The sequence below is a fragment of the Aquila chrysaetos genome, chromosome 10 (assembly GCF_900496995.4).
Source record: "Aquila chrysaetos chrysaetos chromosome 10, bAquChr1.4, whole genome shotgun sequence".
Lineage (NCBI taxonomy): Eukaryota > Metazoa > Chordata > Aves > Accipitriformes > Accipitridae > Aquila > Aquila chrysaetos.
Genome location: NC_044013.1, coordinates 16,761,605 through 16,785,194, shown reverse-complemented (window position 1 = coordinate 16,785,194; position 23,590 = coordinate 16,761,605). Strand labels below are relative to the sequence as shown.

The 23,590-nt window shown below is 38.4% G+C and overlaps 1 long non-coding RNA gene across 1 annotated transcript; it reads left to right on the top strand.

Annotated features, from left to right (window-relative positions):
- Positions 1–14,885: 14,885 nt before the first annotated feature.
- LOC115347733 lies at positions 14,886–22,572 on the top strand. The gene is made up of 3 exons (XR_003925593.1): positions 14,886–14,951; positions 19,459–19,508; positions 22,313–22,572. It is a non-coding gene; the product is annotated as an uncharacterized LOC115347733 (long non-coding RNA).
- The last annotated feature ends 1,018 nt before the right edge of the window (positions 22,573–23,590 follow it).

The window sequence follows — 23,590 nt, the reverse complement described above, 5'->3', positions numbered from 1 at the left end:
TCCTTCAAAATATTTGTGGTTCATCTCTGGTCCTTGTTCTGTTTCTCCTGAACATTTATCATTCTTATCTCCTTCCTAGCAAAGTGTTACAGTCTTCTATCAATGTGTTATTCCACAGGATCCTCCCAGGTATTTGAAAAACAATTTTTATTTTTTAATGAAATGAATGTGAAGAGTGGTATACTTTTATACTTACTTCTGGCATGGAGCAAAATAGTTTTTGATCATTCATTACGTGCAAAATATCCTGTTGTACACCATGAAATGTAATTTCATCCACATGAGTGAACACTGATGAGGTGCTTTTGAAGAAGTGTTGGGTAAAATTACTGGCCATACTCAACTTTGTTGTAAAGGTGAAAAGCATAATGTTATAATGAAAGATAAAGATGTGGGAGAATACTCATAAAGGCAATTTACAAAAGAATTTAGAAAGAGCAGCATCTTTTTGTGCAGCATTATGCTGCCTCGGAAAAAATCTGTAACTTGCATATATCATGCATGACAATATGCCAAAACACAGGCACATTATGCATAATCTGGATTAATTTTCTGACCACAAAATGTCAGTATGCCAGACTTTAATAGTCGGGGGTTCACAGAAAGTACTGGTGATGTCAAAATCTCAGCCTTACTTTTGTATTGGAGATGAGCCAAGAACTACTGATGGTAGGGGAAAGACTTCAGTGGGCTTTGTATCATTCTTCACTCTGCTTTACCACTTTGCCTAAGTGCCACTTTACATTTTGTCCATGTACTTGTTCATGGTAGAAGTTTCATTTCAAACCAGGAAGTATATTTGAGAGGATGTGAGCTGTCACCGGGTACTTTTAAGCAATGTAATTTTTTTATTCTGGGTTGATCGACTGGGTAATTGATTTATCGCTGCTTACTTTTGGCTCAGTAATTAAGTGGGAAGTAATAACTCAGGGGCTGCATCTGCCAGTAAGTGGAGCTCTTTGCTAGCCTAGGGAGGTGTGTCCTCACCAGGAGACTTTTGTTGTTGTTGTTCCCCAAATTGAAACTACTGGAGAGTTGGTATTCAGTTTTTCTTTGGCCATTTCACAACTTCCACATTATGTTCCAGTTCTGTTGGTTTATAAAACAAGAGGATGATGTCTAAAGTCAAGCAAATTATGAATTATTTTATTTCCATACTGATTTTGTTGCTTTCCTCTTTGACAGCAAGCTGTTGTATTCATTCCCTTTGCTCCTTAAAGGAAAGGGGAGATTTTAATGTTTTATATTTATTTTACATTTTTGTAAGAAATATATCCTGGTATTTTGATAAAAATGGTGCAGTTTGCCATACCAGGCATATCGCTGGCAGAGGGGACAGTCTTCCTATACTTTTCACACTATGGACACATTGCCCACTGATGAATGTTGATCGTAATGGTTCCTTAGAGCAGAATGTCAACCCAGTTGTGCCATGATCTACTTTGTGGTTTTATAAATGGTTTAAAGTGTAGGACAATGAAGGATCTGCTTTCATGAGAACTGTTCTTCCAAGAATCAACTTTATTTTAAATTCTTCTTTTCTACTCCAAACTCTCTGAGTTAGGAAGGACTTTTAATGAAAACATATAACTTTCTGCTCACATAAAGCGAAACATGGAGAAAATTGTATTCAATCAAGATGAGATGTCAGAATTAGCTGTCTAACTTAAATTCTTAGATGAATCCTCAATGAAATCCAGATTGAACATAACATTTGCTTGCTAATGCTAGAGGTATGCTTCTTTATGTACTTTATTAATGTTGGACTCATTTATTTATGCTGGTATGTGATTTACTTGGTATGTTACTCCATGTATACTGGCAATGTTTTATCATAATTATTGTATATATACATTGGCTAATGCTAAGTCAGCCAATTTTCTGAAGGTAGCTCATTTTGTGCATAATGTGCACTCTGTAATGCTTGTGTTTGTTCCCTCAGAGCTTGCCAGTGTTCTTACTCCCCCATGGACAAAACGGGTATTGCTATCCTATTCCTGAAAGAAGAGCAAGACTATTTTGGCAGGAAAAATATGTTATTTTAGGTGTGTAGCTATGACTTAATAAGACAGAAAGAGAAAGATGCATCCTCTCCTTACACGTCCTTGTGTGCTTGGCAGGGAACCTGCTCTTTCCTCCAGTTGTGTTGAAGATGAGTTAAGCAGGGACAGTTCACCATGCCTTGGTGATGACTTCTGCTAACTGCATGGCTTCGAACTGAAGCTGCATGGGAAGGGAGGTTGGATTTCTGAAAAGGTTTCAAACAGTTAGCCCCCTTTTCTTAGTGCTTCTGAGGAATATCAGTCAGTAAATTAACAACGTTATTCATGTTAGTAACAAAAAAGTCCAAGGAAGTAGAGCATACATCCCCAGTGTATAGGTGGAGGCATAGGCTGTGAGATTGATTAAGTGAATTGCCACATGGTGACGTTAGAAATTGTATCCAGCTCTCTTGTGTCCAAATCCTACTCCATGAGGCCTCTCTCTTTTGCTCCTTTTGAAATTATTGATGTTATGAGCCATCCTCAGCTTTCCTCTTCTTTCATTGCCAGGACAGTGTTCCCTGGAAATGCTTTGTAACCTTGCATGCTTGGCCAGGTCTTTATAGCCCTGGGAGACAGATTCAAGCAGAGCTTTGAAGGAGATCTGCTTAGACTAAAACGTCAAACTCTTTAAATAAGGGAAACTCAAAACAACAAAGTAAGAGGAACTGGAAATAAAATGGGCTTGTAAACTAGTGGTATATGGCTATGACAGTCTTTGCAAGCTGCCTATTGCTTCTAGGATTAGTTTTTGACTCTCCACAACTTTCTGAGCTGCATCAAAGTGTGCAGATTCCAGCTTCCAGCTTTGCCTCCCTTGTCCCTAAAGTCTCTTGAAGCTTCTTACCCTGAGTTTGCTCAGCAGCTTTTGAGAAGAGATGCTGCCTCCTCTCTTCCTCCCCAACCCACCGATTTCTGAAAGGAATACAGCATGTAATGAAGAATGCAAAAATTAAATACCCACGATCCTCCCCTTGTAGAGGCCATTTTTCAAGTGGCCTTTAGAGACGATCACTGTATCTAAAGAAAAAAATGCTCGCTAAACAAACAGCGAGAAGAGCTCTCTATAGCTATAGGGAAAGTATGAAATGGAGGGGAAACAGTCTTCACAAGACAAGAGAGTGGCTCATGCCAGCTTTCCATAGTACTTTCACTCCCTGTAACCTATTGTGTTTCCCAGCCTCTGCAGAAACCAAAGCTCATCTGTGCTTTCCCTGAGGTCTTCAAGGGACTGATTGTTTTTCAAAGTACAAAGACCTACTTCATTTAGCTTTTAGGGGCTTTCAATGGTGCTATGAAGTCACTCATATATTCAGAAAAGTACACCTGTATATCTCTGCAGGATCACATTGTTTTATTACTGCTACAGCACAGTGAGACTGCGTTTCAGATCACTCCCAGGCAAATCTGGCATTTGTTCCACATAAAAGTAAGGTCTGCCATAAACCATAGCTCAGTTTAGAAACATACTCAGGGACTTTTGCCTCTTACAAAGCAAGGAAGGCAGTGAATAGTTTCACTCAATCAAAACAAAACCAACCAAACAAAAAAAACCTTCCCTGAAAGCCCACTGTATCAGTTCAATAAGCCTCAAGGTTTCAGTAACTTATACTCCTCTCAATTGTGTGTGACTTTGTTAGAGGATTCATTAGTTAACGCTAATGAGTGCTTGCCTACACACTCTCATCTTCGTAACCAACACAGCAGCACTTGTCTCAGAGCATTACGGCGACGTTACATCAGCCTACATAGCTAACTGTGATTTATTAGACTGCAAAACAAAAGCAATGTAAAAATTGGTTAGAATGGATACTGGGAGGAGAAAAAATGTCAGACTCTGATCTCACGTGTTTCCTTAAGAAAGGATACAGCCATTCTGTCCAAATCAAGGTCCCTGTATATTCTTTGCTTTATCTTTGTACTCAGAAATACCATCTAGAGCAGGCTGGATTTTATGACTGTATGTTAAAATTCTGTCAATTTACATGACTATTGAAGGAGGTGTCAAAACTCTTTAAACTCAAGATAAGGACAAACTGACAAACTGCATACCTGTGAGGTCCAAATATGGAGAAGAGTAACATTAATTCCTATGGAACAGTGCAGGGTCTGCAAACTGAAGAAGTGCTTAAATGCTCTGATGGATCATTGCCTCCTTCTGCCCTGTTTTACATCAGACTAGTACAGTTGAATTGAACAAGAAAGACAGAGTAATGTAGCCATAGTTCATAGGCAGCCCGTGCACATATAACTTTCTAAGACAGCCTCCCCTTTGACTTGAGCCAGTGTTGGCAGCTTAATTTAAGTAGAGGGACTATTTTGTAGCTTCATGTGCTGCAATCAGACCTGGAGAGAATCTCTCAAAAGAAATATCTGAATCACTGTAGCCATTTTGAGTCACGCTCGCTGCAAGAGAGACGGTAAGTGCTGTGGTACTGAAAGCTGCTTGCTGGCTAAACAGGTGCTGAAAAGGGATTGATGCTGAAAGCCCTGATTGGCATTAGCATTCATCACCAAAATGCCTGCTTATAACTAGTTTCCAATTTTAAGGGCTTATGTGAAAAACATACTTTATATTCCACAGGGCAAAGATATACCTCAAACAAGTTTAAAGAAACAGAGATAAGACAGCAAAGAATTATTTTGTCACTTCTCTCATGTTGTTCTGTAAACAATGGACAAGTGCTTAAATATGTTGGTTTGGTAAGTATTTTGATGTTTAATCATTATTTTTGCAGGTTAGGCTATCAGATAGATGTAGTCTCTGGATGTGCTGCAATTGCTATCAAATAGGGAAAAATTAATTCCCGAGTATGGCTTCTTTGTACTATATGAACCTCAGAAGTAAATGAAATTGGGGTCAACTTTGGTTGCTTTTTCAAGAATATTCATGTAGGGGCTTTGTGAAAATAAAAAAAGCAAACCCAAGAAAATAACAAGTTATATGAAAGTTAAATCACAAGGGAAAATGTGAAAGAGTTGAAGAGTTCCTATAAGCTTTCCAAGAATATAGTGGAGTTATAAAGAGGAGGACTGGACTGACCTCAAATACAGTCAGGTAAATCTATTCATGAAGAGATATGATATTGTTGACTTCAGAAGCTGAGCATGCACATTTGGAGAGTTCTGCTGTTTCTTTAAACAGTGGTTATGAAAAAAACCTTGTTCATAAATAGTGTGAGATCTACTGATACATTCAACAAAAGCAATTTTGTATCTATTGCAGAGATAGGACCAAGCCTGACATTTGGATGAATGCCCACAGCAGTAGATTGAAGGGAGTAGGTAGGTAGCTATATCCATTGCTAGCTGTCTTCCTTCTAACCTGTCTTTTAAAGCAGTCAGAGGTGGAAAAAAGAGGAGAGAGCATCTTCTTTCTTCAGGAAGAGAGAGGACTAACAAATGAGCTTTTTTTGCCTTGTTAGACTTAGGGATGCCAGATCTTCATTTATGTTATCACCCTCCATTTTTATTTCCAGCTCTAGCCCAATACTTTGAGAATAATTGGAATAATCAGTGTAAAACTTCAAGCGAAAGAAAGAAAAGGTCATTCTGTAGAAATAAATATTAGAAATAGGTCAGTAGCCTGTACCATACAGCCTCCTTTATGCTGTTCTGGTAGTGGTAAAGGTTATTAAAGACCCAGAAAGGGTCCCAAAGGTTACACTTTTGGAAAAGATGACGCCATCACTGGGTCGGCACTGCTCCACAGTGTGGCGTGGAAAGCAGCATCACTGAATTTCTTCAAAAAATAACGGAGCATGGAAAGAACAGGAGGAGAGTGGCAACCTCCAAACCATTCAGTGTAAAGCTGGCCCAAAAGGCTCCAGGGCCATTGGAGGATGGCTGTGGCACGAGGCTGCCTGTGCACCCCTGCGCAGGCAGCTCTGGCCCAGCTGCCTCCCCTGCCAGGGCCGTGGGAGCTACAGTTCTGCAGTGCTGGTGAACCACCTCTGCCAGCAAGTACTTTGCGGCTGACAGAGAAATTTCCTTTGGGACTTTTGTATTTGGATTAAAGCTTTTTGCACCTTTCATCTCAGCTTGCAAAGCTGCAATGAATTTGTAGTTAAGATTCTAAACTACCTAAAACACTGAAAAAAAATCCTTTCTCTTAAGCAATTTTAGTGCATCTCTCTAGAGTGCTGATGTTGCCAGGGTGATCACGCAGTAGAGCAGAGAGCAGGGAAACACTGGCTCTCTGTTTTGGGGCAGGTGGCTTGCAAAATTGCTCTTTCTACATCTTCCCCCTTCCAAAACAGATCTTGTTTTAGAGTTAGTGGCTCTTTGGCTCTCTAGAATATGTGTCCATGTCTGTCTTAATGTGAACTGTAGAAATTTCAGTCATTACAGACCTGAGGCTGCAAACCTGCTTAGTTAGAAATCCATGCCTATTTTGCACTTTATTTCCCTCTGTACTGAATGGGAAAATTAAAGGGCATGTCTGAAGAGATTCGGCTTCTCAGGAGAGGTGCTGCCCAACTCCCAGCAAGACTGAAATCTGGTTTCATGGGCAGCAACCAGTAATGTAAGGACACCTTTTACATGTGCTGTTGTTGATCTCTGTAGTACGCCTGCAGAGAAACAGGAAAACCAGGCTTTTTGTAGAAGTCCAGATCCACTGCACAACAGTTACCTCTCTGACTGGTATGTCAGTTATCCAGAAATCCCACATAGACTGTATGGGGAAGTGTCACTGAGTGAGATGGAAGGGCTAAAAACCCATTAGTCCCCTAGTAAATCTGCTTTGAAGACAGTAAGGGCTAATCTGGTCTACTGAGCTCGGTACAATATTCCCCCAGGCAGACTAGATTTACAGTGCCTCCAACAAGTGCAAGCGGAGCTCATCACTGCTGCCTCGGATGGCTCACTGGGGCTCAGCTCTGGTCGCTCAGTTTGCAGAGCGGTGACATGTTTGAATTCTTGGTTTCAGTTACAGCCAGAGGTTTGTCATTTGGGTTGTACTTATTTGCTTCTCTAAACTTATAAGATTGAAATTTTAAGAGTTAATCACCCAAATCAGATTTCTGCCTGCTCTGTTTTCATTCAAGAATGACTAAAGGATTTTGATGCTGTGAAACCTGAGCTGTAATCTAAATAAGAGCTCTAATTTCAAGCATCCGAATAAATATCTCTGTCCATCTGAGCTTAACCCATGATCCTTTCCCTCCTGAGACTCCAGTGTCAAATCCATTCTCTCTCCCACATTCACCAGAAAGCCTTTGAATCATGTATCACAAAGCACACCAGCATTGTACACATGTGTGAAACAAGTCGAAGATAGCAATGACTTTGCTAGAGACCTACTCACTCTCAAAAATTGAGAATATCTCTGTTGATGGCAAACATACTGTGCTGAATACAAGTTTGTCCCTTGGCCTAACAGTGCAAGGCAAGATTTTGGCCACTGCCACCAATAGGACCAGGGAACAACGATGGCTCTGGGGATCTCCCTGCTCGCCCAGCCGCAGAGTTCCCCTGGCACAGGCTCAGCCTGAAGCTGCTGCTTTAAATAGTCCCCACTAAACAAGTTGACCTCTGCTATTAGCAGGATCTGTCCTCTTGTTACAAAGCACAGGAGAAAAACCCTGTGACTCGCTCTAGGTTGGGGGTCCTGACTTGCCTTTGTATTGTCATTGCTGTTGCAAAAGCCACCTCTCATTTCTGCCCCATAAATTTTCAGCCTACATTAGCAGCTGTATGATGCCTTGCCACTCTCACTGCTGAGCAAAGGTTATTGCATCCAGTGGTAAATCAAGGGATGCATTTCACTGGAAAAATGTTATTTTGCATAAGTAACCTTATTGAACCCTCCCAAGTCAGCCTCCAGCCTGTTTGTGGGACAGACCCACGCTGTGTTACCCCTCATGGCAAAACCATGTAAATAATAAATAAGGAAAACTGGAAACAGGCTCACATAGGATTCAGGTTTCTGATTCTGAGACCTTTATCCAGTCAGGGGAAAATTGCTGGTCTTTTTTGAGCAGTGTGTAAAATAAATCTGAGAGTTTGTATACAAGTAAAGAAAATACACAAGAGTGTAATGGGATGAGTGTAAAACTTCCCATACTGACTCTTTGCTTACTCAGAAAGAGTAAGTAGTCTGTCTGGTTTTGAAGTTCTTCCACCTTTGTTTTGTCACTCAGCTGGGACAATATTTTTTTCCTTGTTCTGTTTTTTTAGGGTTAGAACTGGTCCATAGGCTTTATGCTCTGTGTCACTTAAAGGAAGATGGAAATTTATATGGGATACATTTTTTCTCACTATTTCTTTTTGGCTAATCTTTTTAATAAAATCTCTGTCCAAGAGCCAAACATAAATATGAAGCACTTGCTTCAGTGCTGATGATTGAAGCTGCTAAACCAGTGGGTGTCCCTATGACACATGCATATCATATTCTGGTTTCAATTTCTGAATGCATGAGCTTTTCCCCGCACGCCCTCCCAAAGGGTGTAGTTGGCCAATGGAAGAAGTTTTGTCCTGCAGCTGCTATCGCTGCCAGTTTCTCATGTACTAAAAGTATATAATTCCAGTGGTGCTGTAAACTTCATCACTTCTGAAAGCATTTCTGCACATGCTGGACTGTAAAGTGACACTTGCCAGGTGGTTTCTGTGCTCGAGTACATCTGCTCTGCCTGTCGTTGTAACTTTTTCTAACTGTAAATGCTGTTGGTCCTGGGCCTGAGTCTCCCTCTTACTTTTACCATTGACATGTTGTAGTATCTCCTTACAAATAAAATTAATTATGGCCCTGTCAGTGTCACGGAAGTACTATCACAGGAGTAGTCTCTACGTAATTAAGGCGACTGTGGTGGCAGCCCGGAAGTGTGAAGTTTCTGTAGTCTGCTCTGAAATTACACCTAGTGACAGTGCTCTGGGTGAGGTAGAGACGAATTTCACACTGTTTTGTATTGTCTGTGATTTCAGGTAAGAAAATCTTACATTGTCAGACACTCTATCTCATATTTATTGGATGATTCCCTTTGATTTATGTAAACAAAATATTATACCACATAAAAATTGTTGCAAAAACATTAAATGGAAGATAATTCATTTGCAGGTATATTTAGGCTCTTAAAAATTTCAAGGTAAGTTTGTTTAAAATGCCAGAGTGTTTTAAATGTGCTGTCTTAGAAGTACCACAGGTCCTTGGAAATATCCTTTCATGGAATGTAGCCTTCTAAATGTTTAATTTAACAGCTGATAATAGGATTCAGGCTCTTCAGGCTGAGAGCTTTCAGAAGTTTATTCAGCTTGTTTATCTAGATAGAGCAGGGACACAGCATGTAATTGAATAAACAATGGCTTAATTAATTTTTCAATCTTGCAGTATAGTTCATTTGTACATGTGAATGATAACCTCTTTGGCAGATGCTAGTTTCAGATCATAAAGCAATGTTCCACTACAGGGACAAAAAATGGCTGTTCAGTCCCCATCTGTGTTTTACTTCTGAAGAAAGTACTATAAATCTTATATCTTTTTTATAGATAATACAGAAATATTATGATGCTTGTTTGAAAGGTGAAATTTTATGGCCTCTGTTTAATAGTAGTTTGTCTTTCACTTCAGCATGAACTAGACCCTTTCCTGGGGGAAGGCAGCCTGGGTGTCCAGACCCAGTTTGCACAGCACTTTCATCAGCTCCCAAGGAACACAGGCTTATTGGCAGACCCGTCCAGCTGTAGAGGCTGGTGCATGATTGCCTGGGTATATGTGTAGACAGTAACAGGCATTGGTTGGGTTGGCAGGGTTGGATGTAGCACCGTAGAAACATGGCCTGCTTTGTTTGCTTTCTCCCTTCTGAACACATGGCTGGGAACAAGAGAGATGTCTAAGCATGCAGAATTTGGCCATTCCTACTTCTAATATATAGTTTCAAGCTTTGGGGTTGTGCTTTTGGCTTGGTTTTTTGCTTGTTTGTTTGGATTCTTTCTACTGAAGCAAACAGAGCATTTGTAAAGTCCAGATACATTTTGAAAAACCACAATAAAATGAAAGAAAATCACAATAATTACAAAGACAGAGTAAAGGTCAAAGATAGGTTGGTCAAAGTCATCACCCAAACTTGCTCTGTAGTTTTCCTGTGGTGCGTCACAGCTCCTCAAACTTATGCTGGGCACTGCCAGTCCTGTTTGCTTGACTGTCTTTCTCCATGTCTCAGTCTTTTTTTAGAAGTCCAGAGCCCACAGCTGCATGAAGAAATAACATACAGACAATCTTTATATTAAACACAAGGTTGTTTTCAATCCTCTGTTAGGCTGAAGTAATCAGACTGAGAGCTTAAAACGTCCAGTTCTTCTCAGATTTGTCTTACAGTGCCATTTTTAGGATCCTGATATTTTTACCATTTTTAACTTGTTCTTTGACAATGATTCCAGGAAAAAAGGCAAGCGTGAAATTATTGAGAAACTGCAGTTTCTGTACCGCTGACAGAGGTGATGTGACTGGAGGATCATAAGAGTAATTTAGCAGCTAGTACAAAAAGATCTGTGTAGGAATGTTTAGGCTTTGACACATAGGAATTTGGTTATGACTGAAGTGGCTAGTGGTTGCACAATAAGCTCGTGACAAGATAACATTACATTTGTATTGCCCTTTATGTTTTTCAACTCCATTGATAAAGAAATACAGTGAAGATCTAACTGCAGGAAGAATCTGGATGAGAGTTTACTGAAATAAGAAAAGCATCAGCAAAGATTTTTATCATTCTGATCAGACCAAGCACATGTCAGAAAGTCATTGGTTATATAAATTACCTCATCTAGTAGCATCTGAAGATTATGTGGATTGACAAAAAGCAATTCAGGGTCTTTAGCAAGGAATTAGAATGATAATGAGTGTAGAAACTCCTAAGCAAGTTTAAATCTCCAGGTAAAGGTGTTTTCTGGCCTGCATCATTCGCAACAATAATCAACTAATACAGCAAGTAATCACTCTCTTAGTAAGCTCTGCACAAGAGAAAAGTAATGGAGGAGACCTCTCACCTCCCTCCAGAGCCAGAAAGCTTGGGAAAGAGCAAGCATAAGGAGACATCCATGGATGTGCAACAGCAGCCAGAAGCTGGGAAAGAGAGGACAATGTTGGCACAAAGCATATAAGTCAAACTGAAGGCTCAGCAAGCAAGAGGTTAAAAGTGAAAACCGGACTCCCTACCTATCACATGGCTGATATGGAACTGAGAGGGGAAGCTACTCGGTGTTGGCTGGCTCTCTGGTGGGCAGGCTGTCTCCTCTCCACCTTACGTTCACTGGAAAAGCCTCTGGTGTTTGCTGTAGAGAGCTTTACTCATTTCCGGAACGTCCTTTGTGCTAATAGAGTTGTCTCTGGACCTATGCAGTAAAAAGTTTCTTCTTAAAAAAGAAAAAGGCAAAACCAAGAAACAAGCAAAAAAACAACTAAGCCCCACAATAATAGGATTTAGAAACAAAATCAAATAAGTTTGTAGTAGCAGACTGGCTGTTAACCTTTCCTGTACACCAATTGTTCTGATTTATTTTTGGAATATGGCACTAAGCTCTAGATTTATTCATAAATGCTCTGAGAAATTTACTTTCCCTTTATTACAGGACACAAGATCCCACAACTCTCTGATCTTCTTTCCTTTCACTTTCTACCTTAGTTTGAAAGACTTTTTTCTCCTGGATCCTCTGCACTATATTCCTTGGCTTTTTACAGAAGTACAACTTCTGTGTGCCAAAACTCTTTTCACATAATGTAACTAAATCCATATGTCCAATTCATACAATTGAACACAAATCTCTGGCAGATGCTCTCTCAAAATCTGGCTAGCACTTTAGCATTTTTCATCTCATGCAGTTTTTAAGAGATTTTTGCACATGCAGCTTTAACTTTTGGCAATTGGAAATAAAGGCACCTTCTTTCCTGCTATAGATTTCAAACACTTTCTTAAAGACTTGGTTCCCAATTTTTGCATTCAAAGCACAGTGACCTGGAAACTAGCTGTTCTGTTTTCTTAGTCCTTCCTGTTTTCCAAAGTAAAGCTAATGATTTGAAGGCATTTCTTAAAAAAGTATGGAAACTTCAGCATTTTGCCTAATGTTCCTCTGTCCTAATCCAATTTCTTTGAAGCACAGACTGGATCAGCAGCTTGTACTTGGTTGCAGATGTTGTTCTGCCTCTTACTTGCTAAGCTACCTGAGACTGCTGAAGAAGTGGAAGCAGTGGGTTGCGTGTTGTGTTTGTCCATCACATTTCAAAGCAGCTCATCTTCTGCATCAAAATTAGCTCTGCCGTTTTTTCGCTTTTGTTTTAGACAGAAGAAAGCACAGCAGTGAAAGTCTATTCAGTTTCCTTATCTGAAGACTACCATCTTGGTTTATATGCCTATGAAATGAAGCTGTATTTTCATGCATCCTTCTTCTGTGACCAAACTCTGTAAATGAAAAAGATCAAACACTAAAAGACATGCGCACCATGTACTTCTACTGCACTGAGCCTGAAAAGAAAAACCAAGCTGTAAAAACTGTCTGAGCTACCAAAAGGAGTTGTGAAGAAGTAGGAGTGCTTCCAAAGATATTTAGAAAGAGTATGCATTTATATAGTAAATTAATTTCAAACAAAAGCAATTTATCTTGTCTGGAGATTCACATGGTATGTAATGCAATTCAACTAGAAAAACAGAACAGGATGCTCAAAAATTCTTACCTATTTAAAAGCTGTACTAGGCACTTTCTATTTTAGGACAATATTTAATTGCATTCCGTAAAATGCCCTGGCAGGACAGTCATTTTCTCACCAGCAGGTAACAGCAGTTCCAAAAAATGTGCTTTCTCCAATGTAGCTGTAAGAACTGTTGCTACTTAGAAACTAGCATAGTCATTAATCAAAACAAAAAGAACAAACTGTTATATAAAGCAATAATTTTACCAGACAAGTCCTTTGAGTCTGCCTAAAACAGATGATCAGAACATATTACCCAGTTCTTCGTTTATTGTCTCCATAAAAACTTGGAAGGATATGTGTCTGGTCTAGTAATTATTTTTTTTTTTCCAGGCACAAATATTATGTTCTTCTTCAAGTGTTTTTTTGGTTTTTTTGTTTTTTTGTTTTAATCTTTCTGGTTCTTGCAACATTTTTACCTTATTAATTTCTGGCTTATTACTGCGATAATTCAAACACACACATTGTCCACTGTGATTGCACTGAAGATGCTGAAAAGGAATGAATACCAATGGGAAGTTTCACTGGGGGTGTTGTTATCAGAAGGTACGTTGCTGGTAGTAACCATGGAAACGTTCAGGCTGATCTGAAGTAGTCTAAGGATAAGTAATAGGAAGAAAGCAAGCAGAGGGAAATTTATGCTGACTCTTAGGGAAAAACAAACTCTTCACGTTCCATCCTGTTAAATTACATAAAAGGTCACTAGGGAACAGGTAGGTGCTTGGAGTCATTTTAAACTGGTTTGGATGAAGAAATTTGAGGTTCTCTTGCAGGAGGCTGTTTTGGCAGGAGGAGGGACTCTTCTGATCTTAGATTAATCTCAACATTAATTGCAAATGTTACAATTCCATGGGCCTTGCTGAGCACAGGTAACTTTCTCAGTTTGAGAATCTAAGTGCCAGGCATGTACTTTTTCAAAACAACACTGGAAATCCCTATTCACTGGTGATAATACCATTCTTCTGGAAAATATTAATTGAATAAGAGACATTTGAGACACTAATTGAATTGAGACATTTCAGAGACTAAGCCACTATTGTGCTGTCTTAGCAAGTATATAAATTGAATAGATCTTTCTTAAGCAGAGGAACGTAAGTGGAGCTCAAGCAGCCAATTTTCTCCTAACATACAGTAAGTGAGGGAGAGGAAATAATTTAGCTGGAAACCTGAGTTTGAATAAGAAGTTATTTGGTTAGAAATAATTCAATAGTCATTTAACTATTTGGTTTGGGATTGTATTCCATTTCAGAGAAGCTGTACAAAAAGGGAGTACAAGAAATGAGTAAATGGAAAAATAAAGTAAATTCAGATATGGTGTTGTAAAGTGAGTGTAAGTAACTACAAATACATTGAAAGCTGGTAAAATAAGGTGAGACAAAACGTTAATATTGATATACTGTATTTATCCTGCATGGGCTACTTATTGGTTCCGGTAAGCTGCTTCTTCCCTGCTATGCTCAATTTGATTTTGCTTAGTCACCTTTGCTCTCTTGCTATCCCTTTTTTGTAGGGATACATTTTTAAGTGATACACTGATTTACTTGTGACTCCTGCTCTCATAAGTAGATGAGGATTTGCAAAACCATGTCTTACTTTTCCTACGCCTTCATATTGTTACAGAGGCTGAAGAAGTATTTTCTAATTTCAATTTCAATTATTTTTAGGCTAAAGCAGTGACTGAACACAGATTACCTCCTCCTGGTCCTCCCACAGGTGGTGCATCACTGGCAAAAATAGAATACTCTAAATTCCTTTATTGTACAGTGGTCTTGGTGTCTGTTATAACAAAGGCATTAGAAAAAGTTTTTAAATATTAAAGAATGTAAGATTTTCACTGTATTGAATCTGCACAAATAGAGCATTATAAAAAAGGATTTATAACATTTTTTCCTCATTTGCTTGATAAAACCACCAGAAATATAAAAAAAAAAAAAAAAGGGTTTGCTTGATTCAGTATGCATACCAGGATGCTTCGTAAGCTGCCCATGTTGTAAAAGACAGTAATCCTTTCTGTGGCATTCTCATGAATGATACTTTGCATTATACCCTGGCTAGAAGGAAATTTTTTTTGAGGCTGTTTTGAAAAAGTGAGATGGCAATGAAACAAGTAATTTCTTTGAAGAAGCTGGTAGATGTTTTTGACATTACCTCACTTTTATTATTGTAGAGCTTTCTGCTGATGAACCCATGCAAGTCACTTACACAGAAGTTTCCTTCCATGACTCTTTGAGGTTAGTTTATTTTCTTTTATATTAACAAAAAGAACCAGAGACAAATCATAAATGCATTACTTTTAATTCATACTTGCCTGGGTCATAAATAACGAGCTATATTGAGTTGTTACTTAAAGCAAGTACATTATTATATAACAAGGTTAGACTTTGTTGAAAGTGATGGGCAGAAAAACTGCCTCCACCTCTCCCTCTTTGCTGTCGTCTTTGCTCAACATTTGGAAACCAATGACCTATAAGAGTCTCTTGGAAATCCCAATGTGGTAAGTAGGAAGCAGCCAAATGTCACTACTGGTTTCTGGCTTGTACAGCTTCTTAGATCCCACAGATGTGATTTAGGCAGCTCAGAACTCGCTTTTACACAACACTTGCAAGGAAGCCAAATTGCCCTTTTCTAACACCTTGGATTCATAGAAGACACAATTGGTATAAAGCCACCTTGAGTCTTCTTAATACCTGTTCAATCTTAGGCTGAATACAGCTCACCAAGGCTGAGCTCTCTGACTGTATCTAAAAATGCTACGATGAATAATTTGAAGTCTTTTCTGAATACTTTTAGATATTATTTTCTGCTAGATTCAGAAACAATTTTTTTATTTACGGTGATCAATATAATCCAGATGTGACTGCTCTTCTTTATATTTCCACTTACATGCTTTAAGCTTCAAATCTGCTCAAAAATAACATACTGTAGGATAACGTGGTGAGTAAAAATCATTCTGCCTTTGAACTGTACTTGACCTACCAAAAACTCAGTGAAAAATCACTAGTAGCCTGAGCTAACAAAGATAACAGACTGAAGTTTTCTGTCAACTCGTACTCAGCAAGCTCTATAGTTTTCTCTGAGCTGCGACATTGACTTAAAATAATCTATGATCATTTGTTCATTACAAAGAAATCAAAATAGTTTGTTATTCAAATAAGCAAATGCAACAATACACTATTACTGTCAATTCAGCAGCTTCCCAGCCCATTTTTAAATTAACTGGTTTAACAAAACTTATTTTCTTCCTGAAGAGAACAGCCAGGAAAAAAAAACCAAACAAATGAATAAACAAATAAAAGCCACAAAACCCCTTCAGTGCTATTTAGAGTTATGAGACCAGGTTACAAAAGTGTTGCATGCATTTACACACTGAAAGAGATGGAAGATAAAAGCATACACTGTAAGACCAGAACTTTGTGACTCAAATCAGAATTCTGAGAATAAATCAAAATGAATAGTTAGGTGTTTGATAGATGTAAACTAATGTGTAATTACCTGTACCAAATAACTTAATTTGCTATTAAACACTTTGAAGAGCTTTCCTTATTTTTCTGAATATAATTTGAAAGGATTCCAGCTCTTGTCGTCACATTTATGACGATGGGAGCTCTGCAGAGTAGTATTTAGTTCTGACTTTAGCTGAGTTCTCATGCATTGCTTTGCAATGTTGGTGTTGTCTACCAATCTCCTTCTGGATCCTGATAAAATTCTTTTCATAGGCATCAAAAAGTTCTTATCATGAAAATAACATAATATTTAAGTAAGTGGCATTTAAAGTATATTTTTTCTCTTGCAGTGTTCCTCCTGTAATTTCCTTTCTTCAGTCACCTTTCTTCCTCCTTAGGTAATGTAAACATTTCAATCTAAGAAGCACTGGATGAGGCTCCAGATGCAGCAGTTGAAAGGAATAGCCAGAGGAGCACTGAAAGAACATGCCGTCAGCAAATACGGATAGCCAGCCTAAATACTTGTAGCCTGCCAATTTGTCTGCCTGTTGTAGACTCTCACATAGCTCACATATCTCCAGTCAGAGTAAATTGGTTTATGTATTTGTTCCTCAGAAGAATCTTTTGAAGAAAAATATACTACCTTCTCTGATTGACTCGATAAACATTCCGTTATCCGAGAAGGGGCAGAAGGACAGGGTGTAAAGCAAATGTATGCAATTGCCATTTCTGCTCTCCTGTGGGCTCAGAGTCGGTGTTGGGTGGGCTTAGAGGCTCTGCTCAGCCTTGCTGTTGCCTTGGCAGAAAAACCAGTAGTGGCTATGCAAACTCAGAGTTTGGAGGTGCTTGGAAAAGTGTAGGTATTCCTGTGCATCACCAAGTACTCATTGTCAATGGAGTTCCCATTTCTTCTCATTCTAAGAATTTCTGCAAGTCTAGGAAATAAACTGTTTCATGGCAATTTATATCTGGATTTTTTTCATCCTAAAGATTAGAAGATGAAGCATTTCTGCAATAAAATTAATCTTTGTGTATACTTTCTATTGCATGTGCTATTTTTTCTTATCAGAGGAATTAACCTCTAGTACCGAAAAATACCATAACTGTAAAAATTAAAGAGGGCACTAAAACCATAGTAATAAAAAGGGCATAAATAGTTTAAAAATAACAATACGTTTTCTAGTTGAGCTGTTTATTACTGTTCATATTAAAATTTTATGGGAGAATAAAAATGTCAGTTATTTCTGTGCATCTGACCATCAAATTGCAAACTTGCCCATTAGTTAGAATAATGAAGTTCAAAGCAAACACTCATGTCTGAATGACCAAACCATCTAAAATTTCAAGATACTTGAAATTAATGACATAGAAAACAACATATTTCAAACAAGTCTATACAAAGTTAATATATCTCAATATAAGTAGCTTAAGAATGATCAACTATTAGATTACAAATTGTTACCTTAAATAAGAAATCTTCACTGGCATAATTTATAACAAGCCTTCCACAGAAACACACTTGGTTCAGAGTAACTAAATCTCTTGAATAACAAGTATAACAAGTATCTGAAAAGTGATATAAAATCATTGCTAGTAAAATTTGCCAGTGACAAAAAAACCCCAATGAAGTAGCAATAAGTAATGTTGCTAGGTCAGTTCTACAGCTCAGCTTGGGTGATAAGGTGTACTTACTGTAGCAGTACAAACGATGGTTTCTACAGAAGTAGAAACCTTTAAGACTACATACTCAAGTTTGTATATTCAGTGGAAGTTTGCTGAGTTCAGCCATCTTTTGACACACAGGGTCTCCTGTAAAATTTTGGTTTGGTCTTAAGTGTTGCAGTTTTAGCTGTCCTGAGTTTTTATTTGAGTCTGGGAATTTAAAAGCCTTGAAACATTTGAAATACATAAGTCTGGTATTCACATCAAAATACAAAAGGGGTAGTTTCACATGGTTTCAACATAAAGCCATAAATCAGAACTGTTTTTCCTAAGCCTGATACCAAGGCAGCCATAAGAATCTGAAACCTGTGATGTGATTCATACCATATCCACTTCTTGTTGAAACTAGGTACGTTCTCAGTAACCTCCCTTTTATAACATGCTTTCTGTAACTCAAATATTTAGCCTCTGGCCTTGCTTTTGCTAAAAGGCCCTGTTGTTGCAGAACTCCAGTTTGTGATGACTCACCCCCCGAGATGTCTTTCTGTTGAATGATGACAGTGTTGCTGAGTATTCTTTGCTTCAAATTATTTTATGCGGCTAAGATAAGTGATCACCAGATCAGACTAAGTAATTCCTCTGCGACCTTAGGCAAGACACTTCAGTTCTCTATAGCTAACATCCTTATCTGTAAAATGTGAATGGCACCACTTCATTTATTGCCTAAAAAGAAAGCAACAATAAAGCTTCTTGCTTCTAGCGCTATGATAATGCATATCTGACAGGCGTTACTGTTCATGAGGAAAGAAATAAATGGGTACTATGTAGGACTAAGCAATTACTCTGTACAAGTCCAAGACTTTGAGTGTTTTATACCTAGACACAACTGTTTCAACTTTTGAGTACTTATGTAGAGATTTGGGAGTTTGCTGGTTACTACTTTAAGACAACCAAAAAAAACAGCTGGTTTTCTGTTGATTACTGAACCTGCCATGTAAAAAGTTCAGTTTTTGAGTGCATTGCATTCAATTTGCGTGGTGGAGGGAATAAAGATTTGAGTTCCCGAAGTCTGTGGAGAGCTATCTGTCAATACGTCCTTTAACGTGTCTTTAGGAAAACTGCAAAGTCCACAACCTGTCCCTTTCCGCCAAACTGAGAAATCCCACACCAATAGCACCATGAATGGGCTGCGGCCATCTGTAGGGAGTGCTTGTTTTCTGAGGTGAGAGCCTGATGAATATACTTCGCTTAACAGTGCTGTTATGATTTAACATCTGCATTTTAGTTATCAATATTTACAGCCTTCAGAAAATTGGGTGTTGGTAAACACACAATAGGCACAAATATCTTCCATGACTGTAAGCAGGGAGAATGATAAAGCACATAGTGTCTAGTTTGTTTTTAATTTTTACTGTCATTGCCAGTCTTGAGTATTAAAACTATAAACCATTTCTAAGTGCCTCGCTTTAAGGGGTTGGATTAATTTTTCTTTCTCTTCTAAACTGCTCAGAAATGCAGTTCATTCTTTTTCTCATGTTTTATGACTTAAAACTTTATTTTTTTTTTAATAGCATCAGTTACTCTGATACTAAACTTCCTCTAACCCACAGCTCGTCTCCATCTTACCTTGCAGACTCACAGGAAAGTTCCCTCTCTCCCAGGCACACTTCATCTCACATACAGGTAACTACTGCCTGCTAAGCCACTAATAAGCAGTGTGTTATTGTGCTTCCACCCATTTGCAAATCACAAAACACCAAATACACATAGAACATACCAATTAATTTAACTCACAATTTCTTCTGTAAAGGATTGTAATTGTTCAGGACAGAACACACGTCTACATGGCACCCCTAAACCTCACCATACATACCTTCACGTTGTGCTTTCAATGTAGTATAGAGACATTTAAGACTTTCGTAGTGTCATTATAAAATAAGCATGGCTCAGTCCTTAAATTTTCCTTTAAGGAAAATCTGCAGAGGTGTAATTATAGATAGATAATATTTTCATAATTTTTTGTTATGACTAGTTGCCAAATTTAAAAATAGCTTCAGGATATTACGCTTTACAGCAAGATTATTGCACTATGTTCTAGAAGGATATGTGTTTGCCTGTCAGAAGTACTGGTTCACAAGGCCTCAATCTACACAGGTGAGACCCTGGTGCAAACTATTAAGATCTTTCATTCTGCTCCCTGCACTTTGGTTTCCAGGGGAAATGAAGCCAGGCCCATGCAGGCTCCAACATTGCCTCTCTGGTGCGATTCCTGATCTGCATGATTAGGAGCCTGAGACACACCAAAGCACACAGACCACCCCGAGAAAAACATATGGTTATCTGAATTTGGATTTTGAACTTGCATGTGCTTTCAGATAAAAAGGAACTCCTTGAAGGACTCTAATTAACTGGCACGCTTATATAATAGTGGTATTTAAAGTTCAACTCTCTTTGTTTTTCTTTATAAATTGGGCTTTATTTGGGGGATTAGGTTTACATGAAGCCCAGAAAAAGACAAGGTTGCCATTGTATTGCTCTGTTATTGCCATATAATGCCACCCATCATAGACAAATAGATGATGGTATGATGTTTCTCTGTTTGGGTGCAGTGATATTCAATATGCTTTTTGGAGGGCTGTGTGGTCAAAGTCAGAGAAATGGGAGCTTTTCTTCTGACCTTTCTCATGTCCTTTGTAGAATTGTGACAGAGCGGGAAAATGACTTCTAGGTCTGTAAGCTTTTCTTAAGACAGATAAAGGGATGTGGAATTTCTGGTATCAGGTTGCCAGTATCTCGAAGAACAAGAAATTATTTAAAAGGTGACACAGTTTGAGTTTTGTATTTAAATTCAGATGTGCTGTAAGTTAATTTTGACTGCCCTGAAATCAGTGAAGTGTAACACTTTTCATAAAAGTTTTAGTGATGACATTACTGTTATCTAAAGAGATGACTTTATTTCAGGTATTTTTTTCACTCCCTGTCATGAGTATGGAGGCACTGCTGCCCAAAAAAGGGGGCACCTGGGAGAGGGCTGGCAGCTACAGCAGCTTTTGCATCCTGCTCTGGGCTGACTTTTTCTTCCTGGGTACTTTATAAATTCATCACAGCTTGCAGGCGGAAAATGGCCTGCAGGTTGTAAGATGGCTACAGTCATTAGATGGAGGCTGCTTTGTATAAAAGAAAGCATGATGCAGGGTTCAGTAAAAAGGCAGTCAAATGGCTTTGTTTCTTGTGCTTTCCTTTTTAAAACTTACAGAGTAATGATGCCCTGAGCATACTGAAGAGCCTGGGACATACAGATTGGAAGATTTCTTTGTGGTTTTTATTGCTGGGCTTGTTCTGGCTCAGTCTGATCCGTCTGTCTAGTTCTGATCTTGCCCGTGACTGAACTGGATCGCAGAATCACAAAAACGTCTCTGCCCTTAGGTTGAGTTGGGAGAATCTTTATTATGGAGCAGATTTCCCTTCCCTCCCCTACCCCCTCAATATTTGAGCCAATATGTGGAGAAGAGAAAATACCAGTATGTTTGCTATTTCATAGCTGGCTTGCATATTAGAATCTCACCTTTCAGCATGGTCTTTATATGTGTGTTGAATGAATGAAAACTCTAACAGAAAAAAGTGTGGTATTTTACATGTGTGTTTCAGGGCATGATACATACATAGGTCCCTCACCATTTTTTTACATTAGCTAATGGAGTTGCAAGGATAGGAGACAATAAACCCTACTGAAAATAGGATCCTGTCCCATGTACTGAGGTACAGTGAGAAAGAAGTATCAGAAGACAGGATGAGAAAAATATAAAGGAGTTGCATACACTTGCAAATCAGCAGTGTGACAGTTAACCAGCACTAAAATCTGCTTGCCTTAATAATGATGTCTTGAAAAATGCAGTAATTAGACATGATAGTCTTGAGATGCACTTCTTTCACAACATCAGGCTTATGATGAGCGTTTAACTCACAGAGATACTTTCTTTCATTAAAAATGGTTACTCAAGCATGGTTTTAATAATTTTTTTAGGAAAAATGTAAACAGGAGTTAAATCCCCTAGCCTTTATGTGCTTCAGAGGTTCCTTTCTGTGTCAGTCTTGGGTAAGCTAAAAGGCTAGAAAGGAATTTGAAATTGTGTTTTTTTAACACAGTGTAGAATTCTTCCAAGTATTAACATTTATTAAAGGAAATTTAGTACCTAACTGGAATACTAACTCTATTTAACAATGCAATACTGTGGCTTCATATCCCCTTGTCTTGAGTAAGCTAAGGCTTCCTAGCAAATGATGCAGGAGCTAATTTTCTTATCAAACTCTGGAGCACAGACAAGCAGTATTTAATTTATATTTCTTACCACCATTTTAAAGATTATTGTTAAAACATATCATCTTCCTGCTGCTGAATGACATTGGGTATGTCTCTACCTTGGGAGTAGACACAGGTAATTAAAATCTGCCTTCTGTTTCTCTCCCTCTCTCCCTCTGTCTCACAGTGCACCCATATTATTGCATACATTTACCAGTGTTGATATTTTGCTGGTTTTAATGGTTAACCACATCGGCAGCTATTTGTAGACTCTGCAACAGCAGAATATGAAGGAGAGGAACTGCAGAAACCCTCCCATGCCTCTTTGGTATGGATGTTTCCCATAACTTCAGAGTAGCGTTAGCCTCCAGTCTGTTCATTAAGAAGAAAACACGGTGTCTTCCTAAAGCATCGACACCAATTTCTCTGCTTCTGGCGTTCACTAAAGCTCAGATGATGGGAAGCCGTTGCTGTGCAAACCCAATAACATTGGTAAGTTTGTGGTTCAAGTAAATGCAAAATGTCATTAAACCGTTTATAGTGATTTACTGGTTAGTACATACAAAATTGGTATGAGCAGGTGGAGCATTGGCTGTGTAACAGGACTGCAGACTAGTTTCTCAACGCTGTTACGATGTAGTTGAGACCTAATACCTGAAGTGGTTCACGCCAAGTCTTCTGAGCAATGTGGACAACACAGACCTTGTATGAGCTAGCAGAAATGGCTTGATGAGGTTTTTGTCACTATTAGAAAATAGAAAGGAACAGACTGTATCCATTATAATACTAACAAGCGATTAATATATGTATCGTGGGTTTTAGTGGCACTCTGACTAGTTTTTTTAGTATGCGTTTTTGCTTGCTGTGGATGCTGAGGTTATATTTTAATGTAATTTTAATGTATAGCCACTGCTTTGCCTAGAATATTTCCTCACAATATCCTAAATACACTGCTCTCTTTTTCTTTAGCAGGATATCTAGGGAGAAAGCCCATAGTGAATAAAATTTAATAACTATTGATATACCACTGAATAAAAACAATTCAGTATCTATACAGCACCAGTCTTGTAATCATAGGCAGACATAAAGAAGTAGTAAAAATTTAATTAAGCCAGTTGTATTATTGTTATCCTTCAAACTCAAATGAAGCAGAGAAAGGGTAATATTAAAACTGTTAAACCACATACTAGGAAATTTACAGATATTTATAATTTAATGCAAGAAAATAAATAAGATCAAGACTCGTTTTAGGTTGAACTAAGTCAAAGGTTATAACATGAAGTTGCCCAAATTAAGTTCTCCCTTAACAAAAGTATGTCTTACCAGAGAAGAGATGTGAAAAAGAAATGACTTTGCACTGTTGATGTGCTCAGCTATATACATATGGGAGGCACCTGAAGCTGTTCGATAAATGCTCTGACTAGAAATATAGGAATATGCAAGATGATTTAACTGGGCTTTTGCT